The sequence below is a fragment of the Corvus kubaryi genome, unplaced genomic scaffold (genome assembly GCF_017639235.1).
Source record: "Corvus kubaryi isolate FWS band 111438036 unplaced genomic scaffold, C.kubaryi_AGA036_p1.0 138, whole genome shotgun sequence".
NCBI lineage: Eukaryota > Metazoa > Chordata > Aves > Passeriformes > Corvidae > Corvus > Corvus kubaryi.
This window is the reverse complement of record NW_024580672.1, coordinates 625,229-651,577: the sequence shown is the minus strand read 5'-3', so window position 1 is coordinate 651,577 and position 26,349 is coordinate 625,229. Positions and strand designations below refer to the sequence as shown.

At 39.7% G+C, this 26,349-nt stretch overlaps 1 long non-coding RNA gene across 3 annotated transcripts in view; it reads left to right on the top strand.

Moving 5' to 3' along the window:
* LOC121659910 overlaps positions 1-26,349 on the top strand; it is a 136,354-nt gene that overhangs the window by 37,267 nt on the left and 72,738 nt on the right. The window contains exon 1 of one of the 3 annotated variants that reach the window (XR_006014498.1): positions 20,756-20,884. The exons of the other annotated variants lie outside the window; for them this stretch is intronic. This is a non-coding gene — a long non-coding RNA (uncharacterized LOC121659910). Of the gene's footprint in view, positions 1-20,755; positions 20,885-26,349 lie in introns of those variants that run through there. 3 annotated transcript variants of the gene reach the window in all.

The following is a 26,349-nucleotide window of genomic DNA, read 5'->3' as shown; positions in this document are numbered from 1 at the left end:
AGTTATTATAGCTACATTCTCAATATTGGAGAAACATGCTTCCCTGACTTGATTTGATTTCTTGTCAAAGTAGCTTACAGAAAACACAAGTAGCTATTACTTGGCTTACTCTCTATTCTGTTAAGTTTATTTTAAAAGTGGCATGAAATTAATTTTTCCACTTTGGGTTATTTCTCTTTTATTAGTTTTCAGTGTGAAATGGTTGAATCTGACTTCTTTCTCTAAAAATGAGAATCTGACAATAGTGAATGTACTGCTGGGATGTAAAGTTGATGCACTGACAGTTGCAGAGGCCAGTGTTTCTTATCAGTACTGTCGTGCAGGTGCAGTTTCTGCAGTACGTTGTAGTCTCAGCCATGGAGGACAACCCCACAGTACCCTGTGTGCTGTACAAACAAGCAAGAGCAGACAGTGGCGAGGTAACCTTTGGTAGTAAGGGACTTGTTTGAACTCCATGTTTGGCCAGTGTGCAGCTCAGATGTCCCAGTCAGTGCAGAGCTGATGAAAAGGTGCTGTTTGGGTGTTTTCAGTCAGGATATTCTCTCTGAACATGGCAGCTCATGAACACCCAAATATATGGGTCTGGATGAAATTCAGATAAAACTCCCTGTGAGAGTGTTAGCTTCAGCCAAATCTCTGTGATGGTCATTGTGCCATAGAGCTTGTTATAAATTAATTTATTTTGATATTTTTCTTGAACATTATACTGTTACTCTGAGTAAAGTTAGAGAAGAGGAGAATTTCATGTGTGTATCACAGCAGGGGTGAATTATCAGTGGTCTAGAAATCTGTTCACACAGAGTGATGCTCTGCACTGGTATTAACAGTGTTCTCTCATTTTTCAGTACAAAATGTGCGCTCATTCATATTGCAATCTATATTATAGATCTTTTTGTAATATATATATGTATATATTTTATCTATCTGTAATATACTTTATCAGCTGGATGTAGGTAAACACACAAATCTGTGTTGTGCAGGTTGCTACATAGCACTGGGGGGTGTGAAAATGTGAGCAAGTTCCTCAGATTCTTTCAAATCCGTGTAGAACAAATAGGCCTTAATTTTTAAAGGCCAGGACCAGATGTGGTAACTGCATGGCACTTAATTTTTCTTCCTTGGAACGATGAAGGGCTGAGATGACCTTGTAACTTCAAGGAGTCTACAGCAGTGATTTCAAACCTGACACTTAGATCAATCACTAAATCATTCCCCTTAGCTGAACTGACTCATTGCCTATTTGCCCACCATGAAAAGAGCAAAAAGCACAGTCCTTTTAATGCCTCTCTTGTATTTCAAAGCCACTCCTGTGTAAGGGCTGTCCTAAACAATATGCTATCCAGGCATATAGCAGCCAACCTTTCCAGTGCAGAAGCTGCAGGTAATTTAATAAATGATTCCAGAAGCAGCAGGTTTAATTAACCTACATCTCTTCCACTCAGTAAGCCAGCCCATGGCAGCACTGCCTACATTATCTGCAGGTCTCCCCCATAAACCCAGTGCCCCATTTCCTCCCCCTCTCCCAAAGATGCTTACAATCTGCCCCCTCCATTTCCTGAATCCCTGTCCATACCCCTCCTCCATCTCTTGTTCCTAAAATCACCCCCAATTGCAATGTTGCCCATTTTTTGCTTTGCTCCCTGCAGTTCTGTGCCACTCCCACCCTCTCCTGACCTCCCTCTATTTCTGCTCTGCAAAGCTGGAGCACGGATATTTGTGCTGACTGGTGAGCTGTGCTGATCAGGCAGTTCACACAACATGCGACTGCCCAGCTAGCTGCTGCCAACTGAGTAAAGAAAGCCTCCTTTCTCCGTGTCTTTCCCTCAGAGAAAGGAATAATACAGCCATTTTCTCTCCTCTACCAATGCCCGATTTTCATTAAGCTCCTAGGAGAGGAAGATTTTTGAGACCTGTGTCCTGAAGGCATTGTCAGATGTGGCTGAAATTGGCTGGCATGTTCAAGATCATTAGGGTCAGGGCTGACGGACAGGCTGGTAGCGTGATTTCATTATTCTTTTTCTTAGAAACCAGGTTAAAAAAAGTGGGTTTGACAGTATAATTGATACTGGGTGTTGTGAGCAAATAAGAGTTATCAACAAAAGTGCCTTTAATTTGATACTTGTTTGTCTGCAGTAAGACTTTTGCCAGTATTTCTTAAATCTCTTAAAGGATCATGTCCTTACTACCAGCAAAAATGCACTCCTGGCCTAATTTTGATGAGCAGATAAAATGCCTCCCCAGCAGTAACAGACCATGCTGTAAGGAACAAATAATAGCAATGACTTCATTAGAAATTCACTGACAGTAAACTTAGTTGTGTTAGTTGTTTCCAGTCCAGTCCAGCACACAAAGCACCCAGTGTTCCTTGAAATTTCCTGTTTCCATAACACTCGTCAGGAAATGCTGAGTATACGATATATAGACTTCTGTTCCAAGCATTCTTGGTGACATTCCTCTGCACATCAGGGGCAGTGCACCCACCCTGAGCCAGACATGGGTGAGAAGGGGGCATAGGAAAGAACAGTGAAGAACTGGGATTCATCACAGAGGGGGGAAAAAAAGAGAATTGTGTGTAGTTAAAACTTCTACCTGCAGAAGTGCAGTGCTGTGTGAGAAACTGCATAGACAGACCGAGTGACTTTCTGAGCAACGTTAATCCCTGGTCTGGCAACAATTTACAGTTTTCCCTTGGAAGTACTTTTCAGCTCAGTATACCTTGGTTATCCTTTCATGAAGCATTCATAGTCTTCACCTGCTTCACATGGGTGTTGTGACGTTTCACTAATTAATACATGAAGATTCTTAAGTCAGAACATGCCATGTAACTGCAATGTATTCCTTTTATTACTTCCACATAAGCTGTTTTGATCAGACTCTTCATCTGCACAGCCATCAGGAGATCTCACAGCAGACAACTGTGGAGGTAATTTTTTCTTTACTGAACTGAGCCTCTAGGAATTAATGATTGACTGCTAGTAGGTTTATTCCATTAAATATTGGGAGAAGGAAGGTTTTGCCTGAAGCGCAACAGACAAAGAAGGAAAATATCCAAAGAAAAGTGAGCTCTGTGGAATATAAGTGACCACCTTATGGTATGTGTTGGAACTAGATCTCAGGAATGGGAGAAGGTTTGTAATATTTTATATGGTCTGAAGGTTTGCAGTGAAGTTTGGGCTGCACATTGCCTACTTTCAGTTCATGATTTAAGAAAGGAACCTCTGTAAGAACAGGCAATGAAATCTGTCCTATTGCTAGTAGAGAAGTTTTGCAAAGTAAATGTTTATAAACCTTTCATATGAAGTTAATGATGCTTATTAAAACGTTAAAAGCAGTCATTCACAACGACTCCCATTTTTAAGAGCAGTTTTATTATCGCACTCTGCTCTCTGAATTAATGGGCAGCTTGGTTACTTACTTGGTTTACAGTAAATGTTGGCCAGATTATACAATTTAGTTCATGAAATATTTAGAGGTTTTTTAAATTATATAATTTATAATGTCTGCAGTGTCTACAATATCTGTGATACTGTGACTTTAGCCCTTGAAATAATTCCTAATGCTGATATCCCTTTCTGTACTCCTAGGATTCCAACTTTCCTTAGAGAATTATATTTGTATAACTTTTTTTTCTCTGAAATATATCCACTTCTAAGTTTATGAAACTTGCTATTTTATGGCAAATCACAGATGAATACAGGACTGAAAGCAGACACATGTCATAACTTCATGGAATATGTGACCAGACACACTTTATACTTATACAGACTTGATTTGGGCTAGCACAACAAGCTATTATTACATGACTGGAATTATTATATGAGTAGATGAGGAATTAGACTTTTAAAGTTACTGTATTTATGGCTGTGAAAAATGCTAACAATTAATGCCAAATGCTAACAGTTTCTGGTTACTTTGGAAAAGCATCCCTAGTTTTATTGTCTGTGTAGTATGACTGCAATTCCACATGAAACATATCTGTATTGACATCACTAGGCCCTACATATGGACCTACATTTCAGCATATACTGTTTACTGAATAAGAAGAGACTTTTGAATCAGTTGTGTAAAAAGTGAACAGATAATTTTTGGAAAAAAAGTACTAAAAAGAGGTAGTAAACACTTCTGGCAGTGTTTCTTTGTCTTGGATTTTGCTTTTACTTTGGGTTGGTTTTGAGAGGAAGAAGGGTGTAGTTTTCTTTTCAATTTGCACAATGCAGAGTGTCAGACCATCTTCTTATCAACCCTGCCTTTCCTCTCCCTTCCTCTCTACTACCTAGAAATCTTTTTGTACAAGATAAAAGTCTACTTCTTACCTGTGCACACTTTACTCATTGGGCAAAGAAAGTCTGGCACTTTGACTGTCTCTAAATAAAGAGACATTGTAACACTTAGAAAAACTTTAACATTCAGACCAAACTTTCAGTTATCAAGGGTCTATTTCCAGGAGAAGAAGCATGAGGAATTAAAATAATTTTCCATTAACTAGAAGTCCAGAAATTTCCATGGGAATTTTTTGCACGTGGGAAGGGAAACAGAAATCCTGTTCTTCAGTCTTCAAGGAAGTTTCTCGTTTGCTGTTAAAAAAGATTCCTTACAAATGCTGCATGACAAATTTTCCACCTTTTCTACCTTCCACGTTCAGTCAGTGAGTACACTCCTGTGGTTCAAGGTGGGGACAGGAGGATCTCAGAGGACAAAATTGGTTTCAAAGAGAGAAAAAAATATGGTTGCAGTACAAAAACATGTCAAGGGATTCTAGGGCAGATGCATCAGCTGAAATTATTTTTATTAGTAGTAAATAATTAACTGGACTTGAAACTAATAATGTTTTAAATCGTCTGTTGTGCTCTTACTGCAGCGCAAAAGCAACAACAATCTACAGTATTTCCTTCTACACCATCTACACCTAACCTCTAATCTCCCTTTCTTTTAACCATCTCTCAGCCACAGACAAGTGGAGTTGTATCACTAAAATAGGAATTGAAGAGTAATTTGCTTCATGAGTCCATACATCACGTCACACAAGTCATTAGTGTAAATATGTATCATTATATAAGTATTGAACACTGTTCTACAGGACCAGAGAGAACCAGGCAAGAAAATTGAAAGATACGCTTGTAATTACTAGTTTGTGCGGGATATGGCTTTAAGAGCAGAGGATGTTAATTTTAGAGCACTTAAGAAAACTAACCAAAATAATCTCTGAGTAATCTGGTGATCTTGTGGAAGACTAGTGAAAAATAAACATGGAATCTTCCTTTCAAAAATAAAAAAATGGAAAAATTAAGATATGAGTAATATAGACCAATCTCTGCAAATATTCTAAAATTAACTATTTAGAAGGAACTATTTTCTTAATGGAAGACAACAGTACAATTAAAATATAGGGGGATATGTCAATGGAAAATAAGTCACATCAAAGCAGTACAATTCCCTTCTTTATCAGATTGTGATAAGTGATTCAGAGGAAAATGGTAGATAGGATATATCTTTCATAAAGAATCTGGTATTTTCTAACATTGCTTTCTCAAAGGGTATTGGAAAAGGGCAGTTCTGGTGTGATGACTGTAATGGGAATGCACAGCTTGTTAAAGATTGTCTCAAATACTAGGAGATTTCAAGTGGATATCTACAGGGACCAGTTCTGCACTCATCTCTTATATTATTTTCACTAGTATCTTGCACAATGAAATACAGAATACAGTTACATCACTTGGAGGTGACACCAAAACACAAGGGTTTGGCTGCAAGCACTTTGAGAGACAAAACTGTAATTCAAAGACGTCTTGATAAATTGAGGAAATGGCTTGGTGTCAACAAGAGTAAAATCAACAGGTGCAGTCAGAAACATAGCAGTTACAAAGTTCAGAATACGTGCTAGGAGTTAGAGTGTTAAGTTATAATAAAGCAGGGAATGGGATGGTGTTGCAAAAAAAAAGAATTTGTTTTGGGGTGTACTAACAGAAACGTCACATTAGAAATAAGAAGTATCTATATGGCTGTGCTAAGCATGGCTGAGGCTTTAGCTGGTAAGTAATTTTGGACACCACACTCTACAGAAGATGTATACCTATAGAAAAATGATGTCTATAAAGCATAGCATATGAGCAAGTTTGAATAAACACTGCTTAATTACCCCAGAAAGTAAAAGACTTACAGGAAATACTGAACTTTCAAATACAACCCAGATATTTTTAAGTTGTGAATAATTACACTCAGTGGTCTACAATGATACCAAAAATAAATGTGCTTAACTTCTGAATTCTGTGTGTTCAGAAATTGCAGTGGTTTACAGAGAAACATTCTGGTAAACTCCTTAACCAGCAATTTTAAGAACAGTTTAAATATGGTAAGGATGATTTAAGTGTTATTGATGCCTCCTTCATGCAGGAAGTTTGAATAAGTGCTCTCTTGAGATCCCTTCTGTCTTGTGTTTCTATGATTTTAATTTATATGGAACTCTAAAAAAATCTGGGTCATTCTATTAATTTCTTATGCATCAAACAAAAATGTTAGAGAGGTGACTAACTCTATGAGCTAAGATACAAATATTTTTTTAAAGCTCTCTTGCCATGGTCATGTGGTCTAAGAAATACCATCTCAAGATACATAATATAGTTCAACTAAAATTAAAAAAGAATCAAGGAAAGTATTGAAATACCTACTGTTATTTCTTAAAGTCCAGGTTCTAAGAATTGTATTTCAGTTGGATGCTGGGAAATAAGTTATTTCTTTCTCTTAATCAAAATCCGTGGCAGTTGTTAGTTTTCTCTTTTTGCAAGTAATTTTTGTCTAGTAATGTTTTTTAGTCTGAGTTTTGTGCTGTAGGCTCACTAGATCATATCTGCTCGAAATAAGAAGGTAGTAAAATAGTGACTCCAACATCACATTTCTTAGGAAAAGAAAATTCTTCTTTCTCGTTATACCTTTTACTCTTCAGTGTGAAAGTCTCTTGAGTTCTTACAGGAGGCCTGATCTGGGTTTTGAGGGTTTCCTTTAGTCAGAAATACTTTTGTTGTTCCTTCTTGTCATCCACATGAGTAAGAGTAAGGCCTACTGCCTTCTACATAAGTACTGACACTAGAGTTGTTCCTGTTTGTACAAACCAGCGGTGTTGTTGAACTTATACTTTAGATTGTGAACACAGATGGGAAGTCACATGCATAGGCTGCATTTATCTAGTTTGGAAGAGCTCATGGAAACTTCACACAAGAATGATGGGCCCTCTGGCCCATCCATCTTTTCAAAATTATAAACAAGACTGTAGTGTTTGGTACTTGCACCCAAACTTACTCCTGGTAGAAATCAGCATGAATTTCACATGAGGAAAGGTAATTTATACTTAATGAGGTCCAGGATCCTTAGGAAAATGTTATTTGCCCTAACAGATGTATAAATCACAGGAAGAAAAACTGAATTTGAATCTTTAAAATCACTCAGTGAAACAGTTAAATCTGTACATAGTTCTAGACTTCAGTTTAGGAATTACTACTTGGGATGATTAAAACATACTAAAACACAGCCACTATTGGGCTTTTTCAAGTCTGTATGCTTATTAAAACCAGAAAGCATGCGAAACGATGCTATAGTTCCTTAACTAACAGTTTGTCTAGCATGAAGGAAAATACCATTATATCAGTCTTGATGAAACCTAATTGCAATTTGACTGTGATCACATTAACTGCTTTGTGCTCTAGAATTACATATTAAAGGTGAATTCCTGAGTGCATTAATAAGCTTAATATCCGAGTTTTGTTGAGAAGAAATATTTTGTGAGTTGTGTTGATCAAACATAATTTTGATCACTTTTACTTGGTATTAGACCTGATTAAATTCTACAGAAGTCATCCTCCTGACAACAACCTTTTTTTCTGCTCCCACTCACAAAAAAAGAAATCCCTGGATCCCAACTGTGCCTCTAATGAAGGTGAATTGTGTTTAATGACTTAAAGAGTGCCATTTTGTGCTTAACAGTTTACATACTGCAAATTGCCCTGTAAATACTCTGTTCCTAGATCACATTAATTGTATTACAAGTTGTACTGAGAGGCAGTGAATTTTCTTTGCAGCTTTAGCTCCCATGGTCTGGAAGTTTAAAATGGTTTTCTTTAAATCCCATGCAAAAGCCTTATCTTACCCCCATATGAGTACTTGAACACAGACATGGAATTCATGATGGCTGCAGATGTTGTAATTCGATATTTAAAACAATAAGCTGGTATGATCTTTATTCAACTTTGACTTGCTTGTCTCTGTTAATAAACCAGTGCACTCAAAACTGTTCAACTTTGCATTTTATGCCCATAACTCATTACATTTAAGATACACTAATTAAGATCAACTGTAATTACTATGGGCTTACATGGAGGTGGAGGACCTATCTCTCTATGACTACCTGAAAGGAGGTTGCAGCCAGGTGGGTGTCAGACTCTTCTCCCAGGTAAAACGTGGCAAAACAAGAGGAAATGGCCTTAAATTGTACCAGGGGAGGTTTAGATTGGATATTAGGAAAAATTTCTACATGGAAAGGCTCATCAAGCATTAAAACAGGGTGCTTGGGGAAGTTGTTGAGCCACTGTCCCTGGAAGTATTTAAAAAACACGTAGATGTGGTGCTTAGAGACATGGATAAGTGGTAGACTTGGCAGTGTTGGGTTAATGGTTGGACTCAATCATCTTTAAGCTCTTTTTCAATCTAAAAGCTTCTATGATTTGACGATTTTATCCTTGATAGCAGAGGTTATTTCCTCTTTTCCCTGTTACCCAAAAGATATTTTCCTGAAAGCTGTTACTGTCTGTCTGAGATGAACCAAGACTAAAGGCAGAGATGAAAACATAGTTGTGGTACTTAAATGATCTTTCAGGAAAAGCTCCAGGCCACTGATTTTGGATCAATATAAAACCACATAAGTCACTGACAACTAAAGCCTGTCTTCATGTTCAGCGATAGGGAGGTGAGCCAGGTTCATAGAGGACATGAAAATATTTCATTTGGAAAATATCCCCAGAAACCTCTGCAATCTCCTACCTTACCAGCAATCTTTCTGTTCTGCTGGTGTTCTGATTTTCACTGTGCTGCTTCTGGCAGAGACCCATTTATCAAGGGCTCTGTCAAACACAAGTCTTAAATGCTTTGGCTGAACTGAAGTGTACCAGTCTGCAGGTGTATAATGCAATGCTGACCTGAGCTCCTCCAGCACAAGGCCGGAGCTTCCAGTGACACTTCTTCCAAAAGAAGTAGGAACAGGGAACTTGTGATTGATATATTAGCTACAGTCCCGTATCAGAAACTGGCTTTAAGAAAAGAATAAAGAAACTACAAGCTCAGGTAGATTTGTATAAGGCAGTAATGATCAAAACAAAAGTAGAACCACTTACTTTGAGTAGTTTGCGGGAATCCAGCAACTGATCTAAGAGGAGACTTCTGAAAGTAGACAATCTTACAGGGTGCATACAGAGTCACATGAATCTAGCTCAATTATGCATTATTTTTCAAAATTTATTTTGGTTATGGAAATCCTTACAGCAATTTGAACTTTCTTTATAGTGGTCTGAAATAAAAACTGAAGCATGAATGCCAAAGAATGTTGCAGGAGTAATAAAAATACTGAAATACACTGCACCATTGTGGTGATATCCTCATAGGAGCTTGCACTACTTTTCCTAAATTGGTATTTAAATTTGCTTCCTCTGTTTGCAAAATAAGAGTGATACAACAGTAACATTTTTCTCATTTGAAACTTCACTTTCAGTATTCAGATGGTTAAATGGGCTTCTGTCCTTACCACCTTCCTTCTGTTTTAACCTGTGTAAACAGTCATTGAGAGAAGGGAATGAGACAGAAAAAAATCAGAATATACACATCTTGAACCAGACACCAAAAAGTATAGGGTATTTCCTACATTACCAATTTTTGTCCCACTTTTGTATTTGCAGTCTGGCTCATTCCATTCTCATGCCATGGATATGTTAAAATCATCTTTGCCAGTGGGACAGCTGGATACAATATAACACACAGGATAAAATTGACCGAAACCCACTAATACTTCTATACTTTCAGCAGATGTATACTGTTATACTGGGTGTAAGGCATGGGCCAGATATTGAGTAAAATAATAAAAAATAACAAACAAACCAACCCACAAAAGAGTGAATAGCTTCTTGCTAAGTGAACATTGTCTGTTTCATGCAATGAAAGGGAGAGAGTTCAGAAGAATCGATTGCATGTGATCACTTTCTAAGGATTTTATTATACCATATAGCCACAAGAGTACCCTCCAAAAAAATTGCATAAACAAATTTAATTTTAGTATTTTGTAGCTTTGAAAGTACTTGGCTTTACAACCTAGATGCCCTTCTACGATATGCTTTGTTACATAATTTCAATTTTTCTGCCTCTGTGCTCATTTTACATTTCTCTTACTCTCCAAAACTGATCCAATCCCTTCTCAAAAATAGCTGTACTCATTGACTATAAAATGCATATTTACATTGTATAAAAAGAGCCACACAAAGAATACAAACAAGAAAGGATTATAACAGTGGGGCTGAGCTACAGCAGTAGTGGGGTAAAACGGATTGGCTTAATTGCAGGAACTTTGTTTTGCATGATGAGGTTCTGGTGGGGGAGTATCTTTTTGTTTAGCCAGATGTTGTGAATTTGCCCTGCATGAGAGAAAGATGACACAGCTCATTTGCTCTCCAGGGCCCATAGTGTGAGGCAGGGAGTTGGAATACTTTTGTCACCACAACCTCAGAGGTAGGGGTTAATCCTAAACAGATTTCTGTGCCCCCCTCTTTTTTTTTATTGTCCTCATTTTTAGCACAAACAACAAAGTTTACTAAAACATATAACTCTAATTGGCAACCTCTCTCTGTAGAAGATGATGGAAGGCTGCTAGGGCTGTAAGTAATCCAATTTCTATCTATCTTACCAAACTGTTTGTATTGGTTGTTGTTTTATTTGGTGCCCAGTGTTATATTTTGCTGTGAAACTTATTGTGGAATACTTTATGTTTTCATATATCTTTTTTTATTTGAAGCATGAGAGAAATCAAGCTGAGTAAACTGGAAGGTGGCAGAGAGTCAAAGTTTGTACAAATCTCATCTTAAACTGTTGCTTAGCCATGAACAGTTGCTTGTTGAGCTCTTGCTGTTTGCCCCCTGTGAGGTGGATGCACTTTAGTGGGGGTAGCTGCAAGCTTTTTCTGCTAGAGGCAAAGGTCTGGTGTGTAGATTTTTGTTGCATACCTTTTTGGTTTGTTTGTTATTGGCATCAGCAGAAGCACAGTGTGCTCTAGCAGTGTAGGATGTGTAAAATGAGTGATACTGCAAGTGAGTGTAAAAAACCATGTTGACCATAGATTTAGATAACACTGGCTAGAGTCTTAGTGAAAAAATAAATTAAATTTCTCTCTTATTTTATTGGTGATCTTATACTTTTACTAATAATGTTATGCGTTGAAATATAGATATTAATGGAAGTGCTGGTCTCTTACTGAGTCATATGGTACTAACCCTGATGGGGAGCTAATCTTGGCTTATCTCTTTGGGATATGGCTGTAAGACTGGGCACCAGAATGGTACAGCTGTCCAGACCATGAGCCATAAGCCAAAAGGTGCAAAAGAAAGTCCAGAACACACAGAACAAGGGGTGCATCACTGTTACTGCATCTCCTGCTGATATTAAGCCTTAAAATTGCTATCACACAGATAAAAAGCTCTCTCCCATTGCTGGTAAACTTGCCATTAGCCTCACTGTTTGCAGATACTTGCAAACATAGAACAGTTCTGTTCAATAGAACAGTTCTGTTGCAACTGTGCACATTGGTGCTTGTGTTAGCTTGGCATCTGTGCCCACCAGCTCAAATAGTTCTGCTGTGATGCAAGATGGCTTTCACTTGTGCAAACTTTAATGTACATAGACTCTGGTGTTACCTACAAGACTAACAGTAATGTTGTGTGCCTTTGGATTTTAATTGCCTTTGGATTTTATTAAACTTACTTCCTTTCTAAATTCTCCTTTCTAAACTCATGAAGGTGGAGTGTTTAGCAACTGATGTTCTTACAGGTTGGAAATTGTGAAACATCAGACTTGTTACAGATCTGTCTATTTAGGGAGCCTGGTGGTGCCTGGACACTTTTCAGCAGCCTTAGCGCCTACTGCTGTGTATTGTAGGCTTTGTCATATGGCTTAAGGCCCCTGTGCCTTTCTCCAAATGTGTTCTGCTTTCCTCAGAGGATCTGGAGTGTGGCCCATTGTTTAAGGGGGTAAGAATAGTATCAGTGATGCATCGAGGCCTGGGAGTTTATTACTGCTGGCTGATGAAAATGTTCTTTATGAAAGAATTTGGGTGCTTCTTAAAACAAAGTCATTCATGCTGCATCCTGTGCTGTGTGTGGCTTCCCAGTTCCATAAAATGGGTTTCCCTTCCTGCTCTCCAGCTGAGCCTCAGCCTCTGCTCCCCAACATACAAAAATGAAGCATTGTTTCATTATTGACCTTGTCACACAAACAGGGAAGTGGAGGTGCAGGGCTAGGAGAGGCCACAAGGCTGTTGACCTTCTTCAAAACTTGAAATTCCACATGCTCCAAGTTGGTGTTAACTTACCTGAGATGTGGCAGACCTGAAAGCTTTTATTTGCTTGTGACCCTTCCACTGCCCAGTAATACCAGCTAATGGAAAATCAGCTGCATTCTCACTGCCAGTAATAAATTTCTGCTCCTAAACAATCCAGACTATCTCCAGGAGCAAATAAAATTCCCCTTTAAACTCTTCTGTGTCTGAACTGCAAGATCTTTTGACTACATCCAGAGCTCTCTAGTACACCAACAGCTGATTTGTTCTTTTTCTCTCTTTCCCAAAGACTTTAAGTGTCTTCTATGTACTTTATGAAACAGAAAAATCTGTAATCATAAAACTTGACTCAATTTATGGGATCATGCTAAAACAGTTTTTGGGGGGAGGTTGGTGGGGCTTTGCAGGTTTTTTTTGATTGTTGAGATTTTCTTGTTTGGATTTTTTGGTTTGTTTTTGTCTCGGGGGGGGTGTTTGTTTTTATTAAAGCAGCAATTGCTACTGCTAATCAATTTACACACAAAACCCGAATGACAATTGGAGAAATTCAACTTTAATTTTAACTGATATAAAAAACTAGTTTTACTGCACATTAATGATTTAGTAATCCATGTTCTTCCACTATTTGTCCCATTTACAGTTTTAATATTTTCCATCTTCACTGGTTGCATAGCAATTTATATTATACTCGTGTTTTCCTTGTTTTGTACTATTATGTTCTGCAGCTGTGGATTGCTGCCTCATTGCGCCTTACATTTATGATTTTTAAAATGTATCCATCTCCAGCATTGTCTTCTATGATTATCCCTGAGCAAGAGAAAGCAAATGGAAATAATCAGTGAGTTTCCCATTTCTCCATCTTCTCATCTTTCTTCTGTATAACTGTGGTCTTAGCAAGGCTAGTGTCCTATCTTCCCTGCCGTGCCACGCCCTCTAAGTTTAACTCTTGGATTAGCTGCGCCTCAAAAGGAAATAGGAATTCTCCTACATGGAATGTGCTTTGAAAAATAACAACAAAACAAAAACAAACTGTTCCCCTACATTTAAAGTAACAAAAATGGCCTGCTCTTGCAGAGGTTAGTTTTAAATTCTGTTCAGTTATTTCTAGTTATTACAACTTTGTTCAGAAGGGAGATGCATTGTGCTTCTGCCTCTGAAGTGATTCAGTAGCATATAAAAACCTGCAATTTCTCGGGTTTCATATTTCAGTGCTGCAAGAAGGAGGGCACATTCCTAAGCTTGCAAGGCAAAAGACCTTGTGAACATATTATTTAACAGCTAGTGGAGTTTTGTCAGATGATTAGAAATTAATACTTCTTTAAGAATATATGAAACGAATGTTGAATAGAAAAATTGGTCAGATTCTGTACTAATTAGTCCTAACTAGTCACTCAGTTGGCCTTTTCATTGCTCCCCTGGGTTTAAATGCACATGTTGGTTCCTTCTGTCTTGTTCTTTTATTTTTTATGGCTTCTCTGTACAGATAGTGACTCTTTGTACAGACAACAGTACTGAACCCTGTTTCAGAAGGCACAAATGAAGCTTTTCTTGCACTGCTTATTTGTTTGGTAAGGGCAGAGTGAAGTGATAAAACTTGCTGTGAAAACCAAAAAGCTGTGGAGTTTTCATTGTCAGGTTGTGTGTTGGCACCAGACCATGGAAGAAAGACAGGCTTCTGAAGATGTTCCTGATTTACAAGGAGGGGGTGGGAGTTAAGCGAAATAGTATGTAGGTTGGAAGCATCCAAGGGGACAGAACAAATTGTAGGAAGCAGTTACAAGAATGAAAACTAGGGATGTCTCCAGGTTAAAAATAAGTGAAATTGACACCTGGGTCTTGAGAAAAGTAAGGCTAGTGGGAGTGGACAACAGCTTATGGGTATATATTTATACGAAGGAAAGGTTGTTGATCTTCATAATTACAGCCACAAAATATTAGTAAATTCTAGCGCAAAACTGGCATAGGATGCTTGAACTGCCTTCAAGTATAAGAATTGCTAAGAGCTTGTGGTTGTGATAGTGTTGGGACTCTGGTAAAGTTTCTGGCATGCACCTATTTGTGACGGCTGTGATTTGCTCTGAAACATCTTTGCTGGCCACTGCTATGCTGCAATTCCACTGACTCCATGATGGAGAAAAACTGTCATTATTCCCAGTCACAAATTACTACTCAGTTACTTGTAGGTCCTGACTGACAAGTGAAACAAGGCTCCTGACCACACCAGCTTTCAGCTAAAACTAATGAATGAAAATATCATTCTATAAAGAGATGCAGAGGATGGTGCATCACTTTCACATCTCGGTCAAAGTGGTACTATCAATAGGCAAAGGTCTAGGTTATCATTTAGAAATCTGGTAGCAAAAACTCATATTTAAATGAAGAAAGGCTTGTAAGTCTCCTATTCTGACACAAGAAGAGAATTTTAAAAAGCAACAGCCCTGCATATGTAATGTATTTGTGGGAACAGACTTTTGTCTACTGCAGCCGTTCATCCCTAGCTGTGTTTCTTGAAGCCTTTCGCATTTATGTGAGGAACTGCAAAAACACAGCATGTGGGGGAAATCTGTCATTTCTGAGACTTTGGATTTGCAGTTGATTAAGCACTGATCAAAAGCATGTTGATCATGACTTAATGATCCCAGGCACTGATTGAGGGCATCGTTGATCTGGAGCCCACAGTGAGATACAAGTGGCAGAGACTTCCCGCAGCAGGAGAGTGTAGATCTTGGAGAAAACTAAATCGAGGTGCTCTATGCACTGGGATGGTGTGGACTGCAGTGCCCAAAGCGGGGAGAAAATCTGAGGATTCATTCTGCCTTCTTGCCACCCCTCTCTGGACTCACTGCCAAAAGGGGCAGAAATAAGAAAATCACCAGAATTCTCAGAGGAAAGAGTGCACCTATGTGCATTGCCATGAAAAAAGGAGTTTGTTGCTTACTCCTCTAACCCTGACAGCCCGTACCACACTGGCAGGAGGCTGACTCATGTGCCCACTGGGGTGTATGCTTGTAGCTTTACTGGTGAGAGGATTTGTCTTGAGAACACCAGTAACATCTACTGAGTAAGCCTGAATGATTTTGTTTCAGGGTTTAATTAAATCAAGAATTACAAGGGAGAAGGAAAAATAAGTGTTCACAAAAAGAAACATTGAAGATGCATTATGTCCCAAGCCTCCTTCCAGTAATGGATTTGAATCCTTAATGAGAACAATATCACTCAAGAGAAGATGGATCAGGAGTACGGAGTGCCTACAGCCCAGCACAAAGGGGTCAGCTGGTCCATGCAACACCCTCTTGTTGCCATGGTGGAAAGGGCAACAGCAACTGTGAGAGCAAAGTAAGGGCAAACAGTGGAAGCCACTGTCAAATGCCACCAGAGACTTGTCATCAGGGTGAGGGGCAGCCTGTAAGAGGCAATTCAGAGTAAAATGGTTTGGGACTGTGTAGCCAGACACACTGTGAGTTTGTGTGGGGGAACTTGATATCTGGAGGTGAAATGAGCTGTTGGGGACTGACTTTTTAAAGTGGTCTGAATCCAAAACCAGGGAATCAACAAAACCCTGAATACTATGACATTTGAAATCCAGACCAAATCCTTTTGATGTGTCATCTCATTTTTCAGCTCCAGTTGTAATAAAGAGCAGCAGATAAAAAGTGGGAAGACCTTTGTTGGTTGCTCACACAGCTACAGAGGATCAGCTGCCAGTTAAATAGCAACTGCTGAGCTGAGGCTGAAACTAGAAGGGATAAGATAATAAAAGTGCTTCTAATAGGAATGGCAACTTTAAAAGGGAGCTTCCCATGCACACAGAGTGAAGAAAGTGCTAAGGATGTACTAGAATAAGTCTGATTTTGTGGAATGTGCAGGTCCTTTAAGGATTCCTCACCTTGTGAGCTGACCTGGATAAATGCTGCAAACAAAACGAGTTCCTGGGATTCTGTGTCCTTCCTTTGGCTGTCTATGACTTTCCATCCAGTTCACTGGAAACAGTTCACTGTTTTTCCCTTATACAGATGATGGTGGCTCAGCTCCCTGGATAAAGAGCTGATACTAGTTATCATTTTATCATTGAACACAGCTGCTCTGAATTTTAATCGGTAAGTGTTCTGCATCTGCAAGTAACATATGGCTAGCTCAGAGCTGCAGCTTCGAGAGTTTCTTCCTGCTCACATCTCTTTCAGGTAACTGTGGAATGGAAACCTGCCACTTCAGCAAAGGCATTTATAGCAGACAGGCTGTGGGAAGATAAACTGTGTAAACATGCTGTAGTTAATGTCAGGTATCCTAATGTGTGCTTAATATAATCTTTCTAACTTTGCATTTGTGAGCAGTAATATCCTCTAACATTCTGCTGTTAGTAGATGAAGTGCTTCCAGGGTGGCACAATTGACAACACATATATAGATCTGTAGTTAGCAGGAAAGGTCTTCACTCAAGCAGGAGAGCTCATCTAAACCTGCAGCTTCCTCTGAAGGGAAGCTTTATAACTATGGGGTGTATTTTGGCTGTAGCAACCGGAGGTGTAGCAACTTGACAATCTCAGAGCAGCTAAAAATAATGCACCTCAAAATGTTTGTTACATGGTCTTGCCACTCAGATCCCTATCCCCAGGGCTGCTGCCCACACGGTTGTGTCCCCTGCCCTCCTTGGACGTGTCTGTTCTTTTTAGAGTGTATTTGCCATTTCAATCACATCTCTCTGCTATTGCATAAAAACAGGCACTGAATTTTCTTGCTGTCATGGAACAGGAGATCACATCTTATGCAGCTGAAAACAGTACCTCCACCAATTGCCTTTAGCTGCATCACGTATGCAGCTCTGCTTCCAAGAACTGCAGTCACAAGAGATGGAGGGAAAATGACTGTTGTTGTTTGGGGCAGGGAGGGAGGGATTATTTCTCTAAACTTTGAGCAGTTACAGTATATGTTCCTTACCCCATTTATTAGAAATTGCAAATGGTAGACTTGTCTAGGTAAGCAAAATCTGCATGGATGCACCCCATGTAGGTAGAAGAAGATAATAGTCAGGCTGACACACTGCAATGCCCTGGCATAATGACACATGGTTATAGCTCGTGTGTATCTCTCTCAGCCGTATCTGCTCTGAGGCATAAAGAGGATAAGTGACTTGTACAAGGCCATTCAGCAGATCACTCATGAAGCAAAAAATGCAGAGGTCTTAAAAACAAATTATCAGTCAGGAGGCAAAATTGTTACTCTGAGAACTCTCTCATTTTTTTAATTGTGGTTTTGTTCTAGTTTGGAATGATAAACTGTGTACTTCAAAGATATGATTATATCCTCTTTTCCCACCTGACCTTCAAAGATTGTTTATACTATGGAATAACATTAGTTTTCATAATGTCAGACTTGAATAATTACTAAGTAACTGTCAAATAAAACAAATCAAGACAAAGCATTCCTAGAATGTGGGGGGAAATGCAAAATTCTTTGATTTTTTTTTTTATTTCCACCACCCCCCCCCCACCTTGAGTACTTACTGCTCCTGACAAAAAAAACCTTTCAGTTAAAGAGCAGTTCCACATAGTTAGCTCCTTCTGCTACAGAATATTTCAGCCAGTCCTACTAACTAGACAAATGCCAAAACAAATTTCTAAAATCCAGGTAAATAGAATACGGCGTAGTATTCTAACTACTTGCTGAAGAAACTAACTTGCTGAAGAAACTAAGAGATATATTTACCATGACTGCCTCACAGTCTGTCATGGTATTTCCCTACAACAGAACAGCAGGGAAATACTGCGTTGTGGTGTAGGTTCACAGAGTCCTTGCACAGTGTAGCAGTACTAAATGCACTGTTGCCCAGGTATGAACATGATCTTTTCTGAATCAGAATTGAGTGATGTGGCTTTTCAGTGGCTTTTTTTCTTTTAAAATGAATTGACACCCTCTAATTCTCTTCTTTTTTTTTTTAATGTGCTTTGCTGCCTAACAACTGAGCAGTAGGAGTGGCATGTAGTAGGAATTGTGAAAGGCAAACTGTAATTTCTAGAATACTGGAAAAGAAACCTACACAGCTGTCAACTGTGAGCCATAGCACATTTAAACCTATGACTGCATCCATACATAAGAGGAGGATGAAATAAAAGCAAACAAGTTTTTGCTGTCCTGAAACAGTTAGAAGTACCAATATAACTGTATTGAGTAAAACAATGGGAACTAACTGTGGCCTCCCAGAAAAAACTGCACCAACCAATACAAGATGAAATTCAAATGCAGGAAAGAATGATAGAGTCTATTGTAGTTCTACTGCTATTTGCAGTAAAGGCATCACTGATCCAAGAAGGGATTCTTAGAGTGCGATGAGCACACAGAGTTAATATCAGTTGAACAACAGAAGTGAGTGCATTGTTTCCCCAAGATGTTATGCCATGTGCCACATGGCATCTGTACAAACTGCAGCACATGCATTTTGGGAGTGGGGGGAGATGGAGCTGATAACAAGGTGTGACTTCCAAAGGGAAGGGATAGCAGACAGCTGATGGGAGAAGGGTGTACCTCCACATACTCCTTTCCCCCTGCAGGGGAAAAAGCACTGTACCTCTTCAGCAAACAGAGAAATCTGCAGTCACTCCACCCTGCACTGCTTGCTCCACCAGTACCAGGAAACTCCAGAAGGCATTTTGCTGCCTGAGGAGCTATGTTTTTGCTGCTGCTCCTGGGCATGTGTTTTTACACTCCCACCACGAAGTAATCAAATGTCCCCTGGCCTGTGTGACTCTCCTCCTGAAAAATTCATAGGACTAGTGTACTGGTATAATCAGCGATTTCTTTACAACACATCTTTCAAGCCTAGTGGTGGGGCTTTTTTTCTCTGTAAGTTTGGAAATATCTGTGGTTCCCCACCTGCCCTTTGACCTGGTTAAGTGCTGCTTCATCCCTCCCCTGTAAGCTGAGTGAGGTTCCTTACTGGAACAATCTGTGTCTTTAAGCAGGATGAATCTAGATTCAGCTGACATAAATCAACACTGCTCTCTTTTCTTCAGTGAAGCAACTGATTTGCTGTTGCTGAGTTTCTGCCCTAATGACTCTTCAGGATGCAAACAGCAGTGAGCTCATCAGTTAGGAGTGGCCAGCGTTCAATACAAAAAGCTACTGTAGTTCACACACAAAAATTGTCAGTGAAGAAGAGAAAAACCTTACAGGTGGGGGAATTTTTCCCCACACTGATTTTTTTTCTTTTCCTTCTTTCTTTTATGGAGAGAAAGAGAAGCTTTGTTTTTTAGTACTGCTACCGTGCAGGAATTCGAAGATTAATACAGTGTTTTGGCATAAGGTGCATTTGCATCCACATTTGCAGCCACTAGCACGTGATAACGTGATACCAGTTAGAAACAGGACAACACAAGTTGCTAATCTGCCCTACCAACCACATTTTCCATTTGAAATATTGGCAGCTGGTTAGTACAAGCAACTTGCATGAAAAAAAAAATTGGAATGAGAGCCTTAACTTTCCTTAACGTGCTTAAGGCAAACAGAGGAGGCAGTGACATCAGTTGCCCAGCAAGGCAGTGTGACATCCCCTTCCTGAAAGGTCTGATCCTGCCTATGGAGTCTGTGCTGGTTACAGCCTGGGGAACAGACAGGCTTATAATAAATAGAAACAGTTTCCCAGACACCAGCACTGCCATTTCAGGCTCAAGCAATTAGCCCAGAGAGAGCTCCTGACCTAAGCATGCCTTTCAAATGGAGAAGGGAAGCATTCTGTGTGCACACCGTGTGTCTCTCCCGTGTGGCTCTGTTCATCGACCGAAACTAAAGACAGTGTCTTGTGCCCCAAATGGGCACTCTTGTGCTCTCAGCTTCCATGTTCACTTCCTCAGCTGCTTTCATGCTACAGAGCCCTCCCTCCCTGCCCTTCCCTGGAGTCACACTTCTGACTGTTGCTTTCTTTGCATCTGAGTTTTTTTCTTGTTTTTCTCAAGCATCCTTGGGGCACCAATACAATTGTAAAAATTCAAAATTTGAAAGCTTTTTAAAATGACCTTGACATAACATCTGTTGTCATGTATGAGTGCCTCCTCTATTTCTAACTCCTCTTACTTATTAAAAGATCTTGGGTTTCCCTCCTCCTTAGAAAGGGAGTGCAGAGTTCATCTGCCAGATTTGACGTCCTCTGTATGTTTAAGTCTTGTCAGGGGAGCTTTTTGAAGGCTATGTTTGTCCATCCCCTCGTTAAGGCCTACAGCAGGCTATGAAGACTGTCTGTGTCTCATCAGGATATGGTTTGACACCTTAACCAAGATGATCTGGTGTTGGCTGCTATCAAAATGGGACTCAGCTAATGGTTAGTACGCTGCATTCCTTGCCCCTTGGCTGGCTGCTGCAGCACCAGCACTTGGCTCAAGTGGTGGAGGGAGGAAATCTGGCAGAAACATTGTCAAATTTTTGTTTGTTCATTTGGTAGGGTGAGTTTTCTGCCAGTGTAGTGCTCTGAGCAGGTTCACTGTGGGGTTAGAGAAGTGCAAGTTTTGGCTCAGAGGTACATGGCAGGGGCGGGGAGCAGGGCGAGGCTCTTTGTTAGTCTGCTTTAATTGCTGGCTGGCACTCTCTGCTGCCACGCCGCTCCCCCAGGCCCTGGCAGCAGCTGTGCCGGTGCCCGGAGCCGAGGCTGGGCAGCGCCAGCCTGTCCCGGCACAGACGGGGCAGGAATGGTGGGCAGGAATGGTGGGCAGGGGCTCCGTGCCCACCTGCCCCAGCCGCGCTGCCCCGCTGCCTGAGCCAGCTCAGAGTCTGGCCCGGGTCTCGTGCTTTAACAAGAAAAAAGCACTGATGAGGAATCTGTTATGCTAATATGAAACTGTTTTCTTCCGAATATGCAGGGTTTAAGGGAGTCCCACCCAGCCAGGAATTCCTGTTTCATCAGGTGCTGGAAGGCTGCTAGTGGGGGCGTGGGCATGTCTGTCTCTGGTGTGGGGCCACAGCACTCGCTACAGCCAGTGTGCAAATATATCCAACATAAACACGCTGGAAATCCAGTCTCTGACTCACAATGTGTGGTGCCTTTGAACTCAATTGCTTTGTAATTTCTGGCAAACGGAGGAAAGATGACCGGACAAAAGAAGTCAAGGGTAGAATACGTCTTTGCTTTCCACTAACCCATTTCTCCCTCATCATCTGCCAAAAGTAAACTTTAATTTTCAATAGAAAAATAAATCTACCTAGACTTTATATACAGAGAATTGTTTTTAAAATTCATTCTAGTTTAAGGAAAACACTGCCTTATTACAGTCATGTTTTTAAGCTATATTAGCAGGAGAAATTAGATCTTTAAGAGCTGAGGCAGGGGATGAAATACAGGCAAAGAGCAGAAAGGGCTTATTCCTGTTGAAGTCCCTCTGCATGCTGCCTTCCAAATATCAGGATGAATACATAGCCAATTGTAGCAGATTGCTTTCACTAGTGCTCTGCTGGTGGGTTAGCAATGCTAGCCTTGGAATTAGGCATTTTGTCATGTTTCACTGCTTAGCTGGCTCTTCTTAGACTTGAGAAATCTCATGCAGATAGAACCTTTCCCTTCCCTTATACAGACTCGGATCCAGAACTGGTACAAAACAAGACGTCCCATCACATTCTGTGTGGCACAGCACCCAGCTCAGCTGAGGCTCTGGTGTTCTCCTCCATGGTGTGGGCACTGTCACTGCTCTGCTTGTAACTGGTGTGACAACCATTACCCTTTTAGATGGCCAGCTCTAGAGAAATTTTTGTGTGCCTTTTGAAGGCAGTAGTGCTTCAGGAGTCAGTTTTGCAGGCTGGCTATTACTTTGAATTTGGAACATTTCCTATGGGATAATACTAGAAAAGCTTTTCTTTCCCTTTGCAGTCATGAAGAATTTAGGTATTCAGAAGCATTTTCCTTCTTTGCATATTCAAAGTGAACAAGATCAGGAAACTGGTTCATGAAAAACCCACATTTTCTCCTGCTAACTACAAGCCAGATTGCACAGTAAAGTGAACTGAGAAAATCAGCTGCAGAAATGATTGTGCTGGCATGAGAGAGGGGTAACACAGGGGCAGAAATGAACAGCTAAGGGCAGCAATTATATAAACCAGCACAACTATCAAAACATTGAGTGAATAAAATCCCACAGTACAAACGGAGCAGGATGTAAAACTGACCAAAAAACATACCCTAAAAGTAAGGCTCACTCTATTTAGCTTTATGCTCTTGGCATAGCTAATGTGGATTAAGGCATCAGAAATGAACCCCCATCATCTACTCTCTGGTTTGCTGCATCAGCCCCTCAACTCCCCGGCTTCCCTCGAAACAAACAAACCTCTAATTCAGAGGTGGTGTGACTAGCCCAAGGGAGAGTTCCTGGCAGCAGTTGTGGGTTGTCACTTGTTTGCAGGCTCTGACAACACCACTGTCCTCAACAGAGCATGAGATGTGACTTTGTCTCTGTGAGCAGATGTGCTCCTTTGAAAACCATCTGAAACATTTGGCTGGTAGAGAGGCTGATCAAAGCAAAGTAGACTTATGGTACAGATATGAACTAAATGCACTGTAAAGGAGACTGTGCTGGGGTTTATCTAGTAAGCAAAAGTTATACTGAGAATAAAAGAGTTATTTTTAATTCTTATGCAGTCTAATAGATTATGTATGTTTATTTCTTTATGTTAAAGATTTAACTGCACATCATGATGATACTGTGTCTCTGATTCTTTTTGCAAAGCTGTCTTTCTCTGCTCATATCCTGCACTGCTACTCAAGGAGATCATCATACTTTTTTTTCAGGATATTTTCCTCACTTCAGCCAGATGAGCAGCCTTTATTGTTTTACATCTAATTACCTGCTAAAGAGTCACAGAGTTCTGAATCAAATGCATATGAATCATAGGCAGTTTTTATTTTGTTTTTATCATCTGAAAGACAGAAGCTTATGAGAAAACAAATTTAATCTTTCAAGTTTTTTAATCAGCAGAAATTTCAGAGTAAAAACCAAAGTAGTACGATGATGATGTTGGCTTCACTGTGATAGGTAAAGATACATGTAACTAAATTTAGTTCTAAATTACTTGAAGGCAATGACTGTGCTGCTCTCCAAGTAGAATGTCTTATCTTTTCTGTTTATGGGATGGGAAATTAACCACCTGTGTAAAATAATGTGACTAACTTTTTCAGACAGTGGTGTATCTGTTTTCTCTTGAAGGCTTTGTTCGTGTTTTTCTTGCTAAATTGTTCAAGCTTGCATTGAGGACTCAGTTTGAGGGACAGGCTCAAATGTTCTTGTTCAGGAATATCTTGTAGAACATAACTTCACTGTGCATAACAATACTATGCTGTAATGCTCTGCAACTTTTAGCAATTGAACTGTATTTTCTAATATTTTATAGACATTTCCAGCCCAGCAATTCTACAAAGAAATAAAACTGTTACAACTTCTGTTGTAACAATGGAGGCCTCTTATGACAAGAGTTCCAGGCTCAATTTTTTTAAACATATAAAAAGACAGATAAGGGACTTAATTTGGTGGTGAGGGCTTTTCTGTTTGTTTGTTTTAATGCTGCTTCAAGATGACTCAGTTTTGGAAGTCTTTTGAAATACTGTGCATCGTAATTGTCTCTGCCTTTTCTGGTTCTTCTGTATTAATCTTACTGTGTATATCAGCTGCAAGATGTCAGACACGGTTTTGTCATTTTCTTGTCTTCTGAAATCTGCTCTTGATTGCAACACTTTCCACCAGAAGTTATAATTTTATATATCCATCCTATAAATGCTGGGATCTTGCCAACACTGGGAATTTCTACATTCCCCACACCCTTTCCTATTCTGTTTAAACCAGCTAGTCTCATTTTCAGAGCTGTTCAGGGTAAGTGTAAAAGAAGATTGCCACTTCTAGTATGTAAACTATAGCAAAGAGCTGTGAGAAAGAAGCAGAGTTGGGCTTCAAGATTCCCCTTGTAGATTCAAGGGCTTGACCTTGAATCTTCTAAGAGTTTCATTAAGATATCCATATTAGGAATGCTCTTTCTGAGTCAAGGTCTGAAAGAGATGATTAGAAAAATCTGAATAAGTTTATTCAGACTACAGGCTTTCCTATGCACTGAAACAGGTTTGCTCTTTTGAAATACACAGTAATGTTTACAAATTATAGAATATTTCAATGGCAAGGTTTCTTCAGGTACGTCCTACAGATGGTTAAAAGCATGCTGAATATGAGAGACTGATTCTTCTGCTTCAAAAAATGAGTTTAGCTACATTCTCTATATTACCTGTATCATCGCGGCCTGAAAAGCGCTGCAGCTATTTATATTGGTTTATAGATGAAAAATTTGTTTGGAAATTCATATCTGTAAAGGAAATGTGAGTTCTGTGTTACAAAACTTTTTTCTAACCATGCTAATTGAATTGAATAATGTGTTGTATCTTGTTACTTTACCTGTAACACACATGCACGTAATAAAAATACCCTTGCTCCAGCTTTCCCACAGAAGAAAAACACTGGATTTTGCAGGTCAGATGGCCGCATAAGCAACCAAGCATAATGTTCTTTTGAAATAACATTACATTATTAAATTATTTTCTGTTCACAATCTTCTCTAACCCGCACACAACTTTCCAAAGAACTCCCTTTAACTAACTATTCTGCAGCATATTTGAGTGAGAGAAAGCAGACAAAGGAGATCTAAGAAATCTTTTGCCAGGTTGTCTAGAAGTTGTCAGCTGAAGAGTTTTACTAGCCTAAAGGAAATCTCTGTTCTTTGACAAACATTTTCCTGGATAAGCAAAATTTCAGTGATCCTTTCTCATCAAATTTTTTTCAGATCTTGAAATTCTTGAATCCACTCTACTTGGTCTAGATTGCTGCAAGTTTTTTATTAGCCACTCTTGATACTTGAAGAGACAAATTATCCCTAGCCCTGACCTTCAGCACTCTATTTGTTAGCTGTGCTTTGCCTCTCTTTTGCAAAGAACTTGTGCATTCAATTAAAACGTGTCATACTTGTGTAACATGCTTACCCAGCTAGTTGCTAATTCTAAGGCCGCTAAACTTATTTTATTTTGTGAAGCCATTTCTGAACTTTACTCTCTTAGGAGGAAATATTAGTTGATAATTTTTAATTTTATGTAACGAAGTTATCTACTAGGGCAAGGCTAATGAGCAGCTTGGCTTGACTTGGCCATGAAGGGAAAAGCAAAACTGTTACAGTTGTAACATTGATAAACAAGTACAGCAGTACATCACAGAATGGGCCAGGTTGGAAGGAAGAGCAGCGGGTGAACCTGGTCCCACCTCCCTGCTCAGGCAGGGCCATCCCAGTGCACAAGGCACAGGATTGTGTCCAGACAGTTCTTGAATATCTCCAGTGAGGGGGTCTCCACACCCTCTCTGGGAAATCTGTTCCCATGAGTGGTCACTGCACAGTAAAGAAATTCTTCCTATGCTCAGGTGGAATTTCCTGTGCATCAGTTTCTGTCCATTTCCTCTTCTCCTATTGCTTGTCTCCACCGAGCAGAGTTTGGCTCCATCCTCTGACACCTCCCTTCAGATACTTAGAGGCATCTGGAATAATGGGAAACTACTAATACTAACCTAGCACATGGTAATAACACTTTCCAATCTCTTAATCTGTGAATGCCTAGAACTATATTCCTCTTACAGACCAGTAGCTCTAATCAGTATAAGATCAGGAGGCCAGTAGTAATGAGTTAAAATTGGTTTTACCTTAACAAAGCCAAATTCAGTCACTTGACCTTGCTTAAACTTTTTTGTGCTTTGGTACGTCCACTTCCCCCTTAGTGACATG